Source organism: Nicotiana tomentosiformis, chromosome 8 (assembly GCF_000390325.3).
Source record: "Nicotiana tomentosiformis chromosome 8, ASM39032v3, whole genome shotgun sequence".
In the NCBI taxonomy this organism is placed as follows: Eukaryota; Viridiplantae; Streptophyta; class Magnoliopsida; order Solanales; family Solanaceae; genus Nicotiana; species Nicotiana tomentosiformis.
In genome coordinates this window covers 88,517,886-88,523,609 of record NC_090819.1, presented here as the reverse complement: position 1 = coordinate 88,523,609, position 5,724 = coordinate 88,517,886, and the positions used below count along the sequence as shown (strand labels likewise).

Below are 5,724 nucleotides of genomic sequence, written 5' to 3'. Positions count from 1 at the left end.
ATGCACAATGGGTTTAAAACATGTAATAAATCAGATAATTACGCCAAGTATTAATTGTTAAGCGACCGTGCTAAAACCACGAAACTCGGGAGTGCCTCACACCTTCTCCCAAGTTAACAGAATTCCTTACCCGATCTTTTGTGTTCGCGGACCAAAAATAAGAATCAAATTTCCTCGATTTGGGATTCTAAAATAAATCGGTGACTTGGGACACCACAAATTATTCTAAGTGGCGACTCTGAATAAATATATAATCTCATTTCGAATAATGTCACTTAAATTGGAAACACTCCCCTATCCCCTCGGGAAAAATGAGGTGTGATAGCTCTGGCGACTCCGCTGGGGAATAAGAACCTAGAATCTCTAGTTCAGGGTTCAGAATTCGAGCTTAGAATAGCTGTTATACTTGAATTTTATTTATTATCTGATTTTTACATGTTTGAACCTAATGTGCTAAATGCCGCTTTTTACCACTTTGATATTGCTTGAACTGTATATAAACTGTTACGAAACCCTCTTCTCTCTGAGTCTTCTAAATCTTTTTGGAAGCGTGCGCTTCGCGTGGCTTTTTTTCTGTTAGAGTTATACCCTAATTTTAGAATGAGGTTCGGACAAGTTGCAAAACCGGTAAAGCTTCTGTATTCCCGGTACGCTGCCCTCCCCCCCTCCTCCCCCCCCGGCTCGAGTTGTCTGCTCGGGTAAGTCAGGTCTAGAACAATACACCTAGGATCTAAACCTAGAATAACATAGCATCATGTCGAATCCCTAGTAGGAACGTTTATTTGCATCACGTGCATTCAACTTTGGGGACTCAACATAGGGGTTGGGTCCGTCTAGGATAGGTGTACCCAATATATTGGACCATCTTGATGCATTTTACGTGCGATTTGTGCATATGTTTGTTTCGGCTTGCATGTTGACCGACTTCTAGAATAGGGAAAGGGAACCAAGAAAAAACAAAGAGTGAGGTAAAAAAAAAAAGAAAAAAAAATTTACCCAGTTTTGAAAATCCAGGTATTTGAAAAGTACTGAAACTCTGTCGAAATTTTGAAAAAAAAAAAAGTCATTTTCAAATTAAGTCGTGTTTTCCTATTGCGCCAAAACCGACAGAACTACGCGGGTTTGAGTCTCACCGGATGTGAGATACGTAGGCAAATCTTATCGGTTCCGGCCCCAATTTTCAAAAATTCAAAAATATTTTCCTTTAATTCCTTCTTTATAAGTTTTTCTTTGACATAAAATCCAAAAATTTTTCTTCTTTTGTAGAAGTTTTTCTTTTGGAAATTATAAAAAAAAAAAGAAGTCAAAATCCAAAAATATTTTTCTTTAATTCATTCTTTAGAAGTTTTTCCTTAGAAAATGCCAAATTAAAAAAAAATTAAAACCAAAAAAAAAAAATTCTTTATAGAAGTCTTTTATTTGAAAAAAGAAACAAATCAATTCAAAATCCAAAAATATTTTTTACCTTTGTTTTAGAAGTCTTTCTCCAAAATATTAAAAAATTAAATCCAAAATAATATTTTCTTTCTTTTCAAAAATTCTAAAAAAAAAAACAAAGAAATTGAAATCAAAAAAAAATCTTTTTTCTTTATAAGTCTTTCGAAAATTAAAATTAAAAGAAAAAATTCAAAATCTAGAAAAAAAGAGTTTGTTTGTTTACTTTATTCCTGATCTTTCCCGAACTACGCGAGATCTGATTCATGCGGCGTCATGATACGTAGGCAATCCCCATCGGATTCGATCATAGCCATAAACAAATTGAGTGAAAAAATAAACCGAAAAAAAAAATTGAGTGAAAAAGAAAGAAAAGTGTGACAAAAAAATAACAGAAAAAAAAGAAATCAAGATATGAAAAATTCAAAAAAAAAAAAAAAAGGAGAGTCTCCCGAGATGGAATCAGTTCACCCATGTTGGTGAATCATTATCGAGCTTATTCTAAAAGCTAGTCAGGCTAGGTCTACTGCAGCCATTAGCCCCGAACAGGCCAAACCCCGAGTCCCCCTTGCACCGAGCTGATGCTAGATATAAATACCACTCCGGAGTAGTGAGACATAATATTGAAGATTGTTGGACTCTCAAAAGAGCAGTGGAAGAAAAGGACCCTAATATGATGAACAATCCTCTGTTTACTCACACCAATGTGCCATTAGTCGGAATGATTTGTGAAGATGAAGAATTTGATCCGGCACGGAAGGCCATTGCATCCATTACCGAGACAGAAGAAAAGCTAAAAAACGGTCGCCAAGCCTCAAAGTTCTCCATCAGACGGGAGTCTTGGTAGCTAGTCTTGCTATCCTTTCTGCATCCGGATTATCTCAGGGTGTGATCCGGATGTTTTACTTTATTTTCTTACTTTTCGATGTAAACCCTTATATCTTCAAAATTCAAAAAAAAAAAGAATTAAAAAAAATCAAATGAAATTAATATTTCATTGTCTAGTAATGTTTAATTTTTTTTTTTTAATCTTGTCACTTTTCTTATTCTCTTTTCAGTTTTTATTCATGCAAATTTTAATAACATGACATGCTTGCGGACTTCATGACTAGATCCTAAAACTCTGTCAGACTTCGAAATAATGAATCAAGAAGCAAAATGCAATGAAAATGAGGTTAAGGAAATAAAACAAAAAATCGAAACAGTATGAGAATAAGCCTATGCCTAGCCCGATTGAAACCTGCAGAAGTTGAAATTCCCTCTCTCCGAGTTATTGTCGAAGCCGAGATTGAGGATAATGATTGGGTCACGAATCGATTGGAACAATTGACACTAATTGATAAAAAATGATTGGCCACAATTTACCACAGGCAGTTGTACCAACAAAAAATAGCCCATGTCTATAACATGAAAGTGAGGCCCATGAAATTTAAAATAGAACAACTTATTGTGAGACGTATCCTCCCACCTTATGAAGAAGCTAAAGGAAAATTGGCTCCAAATTGGAAAGCTCCATACATTGTAACGAGAGTACTGTAAAAGAGAGTGTTGTACCTGGGAAGCAACAAAGGAAATATCCCTGAAACAACTGTCAACGCGGATGTAGTCAAAAGGTATTATGTTTGACCCTCTATGTGGTATTAATGTTCTCTAATTGGGATGAAGAAGGCTTTCATTATCGCTATCCAAACATCATTAACCATTTTGCTAACCATTTTGAGTCGGTTACCTTTCTTTGATTACCCTCTTTGGAACCTGAAGATGTTATTTAAAAAAAAAAAAAAAACAAGAAAGAAAAAAGAGAAGAAAAACAAAACAAAGAAAAAAAAGAGAAAGAAGAAGAAAAAGAAAAGAAAACAAAAATCCAAATAAGTTCATGTTCCTTGAACTACGTTCGATTGATGATTGTTTGTGGATTATAACTCTAGTTTTATGTATTGAATCGTTTTTGGATGAATTAATTATTGCATCTATATTCACTTGTTCATGTAATCGAGAGAGGCATAACTTGTGATATCTTTGCATTATATTGTTGGTTGAGTTTATTAATTCTTCTATGTAATCGGAAGAGGCTAGTTGAATTATTGATTAAACCTAGTTGAGAGAATATTCGAAAGAGGTCTTTCTAAAGACCAATCCACTACGCATTCTTGCATATCTTCACGTGCTTAAATTAGTTCATCTTGTGAGGTTAAGACTTAATCGATAGAGGAGTTTTTGCTGAATGTTGAACTAATAATTGAGTGAATTCGAGAGACTCACTTGAACATTAGAAGTGAACTATCTATAGTTAGATCCCAAACAATTATCTTGCATCTATCCTATCAAAACCCTATCTTCTCCCATTGATAACCTTCTTTGCTTATACCTTATTTTGATTGTCATTAGTCAATAGCTATAGATTGTTAGTTAATTTCAGTTAAACATCTCATAAATCTCAATTGTTGATCATCTTGGATAGCAATCAAGCTAGAAACTACGAAAATACTGTTTAAATCCAATCCCTGTGGATACCATATTATACTATACTATATTTGATTAGCGAGTAGAATTTAAGTGTGTATTTTGCACTCGTCAAATTTTAGCGTCGTTGCTGAGGATTGGCAATCAACAGTGTTTGAAATAGTTTGTAGTGCTAATTAAGGAATTATTTTCTTTTTCTTTTTCTTTTTCTCTTTTTACGGTTGGTGTTCTTTGACTGTGCGCAGGTTACAGGTTTAGATTGGTGCATGACTCGAGCTTCTTCTAAAGAAGTGCTATCATACGAGCTAGAGATAGAAAAAATAACTGCAACAGCTGAGGAAGGAAAGAAATCTCACCGAGACGGTAGAAAAGGTTGGGCAATCCTGAACTAAAGAACTTATGGCTGGAGACGGTGATCATAATGTAGATTTGGCTGCGAGAGAAGCAACCCAACACTGAGAACGAGTTGCAAGGAATGCTGAGGAAGCAGTTATGATAGATGCATAGATTATCTATGAAGAAGAGAAGGGTCAGAGAATTGCTCAAAATCAACCCTTGGCTGCGGACCAGTTCGAAAATATAGCTCCCGGACCTGGGAAACCACTTGGTGATTATGCTAGACCGATCTACAATCAAGGTTTATCAAGTGGTAGACCACCCCCAATGGCAGCAAACAATTTTGAATTGAAGCAAGGGTTGTTTCAAACTCTTCAGAATTCATGTGTCTTCATAGGGAAGCTAAACGAAGATCCAAACACACATCTAATGGGCTTCGAGGAGATTATGAATACCTTTCAATACAACGGTGTGTCACAAGATGCAGTGTATTTAAGGGCATTCCCCTTTTCTCTTAAAGATGATGCAAAGCAGTGGCTTCGAATTTTTCCCACGGGATCAATTAGAACTTTGGAGGAGATGACCAAAAAATTCCTTGATAAATATTTCTCCTCAGCTAAGACGGGCAAGTTTAGAAGAGAAATCCATAACTTCTGCTAGAAAGATACTGAAACTGTTTTTGAAGCATGGGAGATGTTTAAGGAGATTGTTCGAAAATGTCAACATAGTGGAATTGAAATCTGGATGCAACTCCAAGACTTTTGGGATGGATTGACACCAGCCTCGCATAGAACTAGTTGGAGGCATGTTGATGACGAAGACTCCAGAGGAGATAGTTACAATTCTTGATGAGTTATCTGAAGATGCAAATCAGTGGGCCTCTGAGAGTGCTGAAAGAAGAAATTGACTGGTGTTCACCAGGTTAATGCTAACACATCTGTACAGGTACAACTTGATGCTATGGCTAAATAAATATGAAAGGTGACCTTAGCCTCGATATACAATGAGCCTCACGCAGCTTGTGATATATGTGGAAGAGAACACCCTACTCATGAGTGTCAAGCCTCAACTGAGGAAGTTAATGTTATGGGGAACTATAATTTTAATGCAATGGGTCAGAAGCACCCCCAAACTTTCATGGAGTTCATCTGGGGGTACTGCAAATGCGTGGCAACAAAACAACCCCAGTTTTCAGGGACAAGGAGCTCCTGGTTTTATGAATTAGTCGAGGTAGAAGTTTCAGCCTAATCAGCCTGGTCTAGAAGATCTCATGAAGGCTTTCATTGTGAAAACTGATGAAAGATTTGAAATACAAGGGGTAGCAATTCAAAATTTAGAAAAGCAAGTGGGACAGATTGTAACAATATTATCTTAGAGGGTTCCAGACACTCTCCCCGCTAATACTAAAAAGAATCCCAAAGAAACGGTGAATGTTGTGACCTTGAGAAGTGGGCAAGTGTTGAAAGATCCCACCCCAATCCAGAAAGATGT

General features: G+C 36.3%; 1 non-coding gene across 1 annotated transcript; it reads right to left on the bottom strand.

Annotated features, from left to right (window-relative positions):
• Positions 1–4,860: 4,860 nt before the first annotated feature.
• Positions 4,861–4,967, bottom strand: LOC117274309 (small nucleolar RNA R71). Its single transcript, XR_004504422.1, has one exon. It is a non-coding gene; the product is annotated as a small nucleolar RNA R71 (small nucleolar RNA).
• Positions 4,968–5,724: the final 757 nt, after the last annotated feature.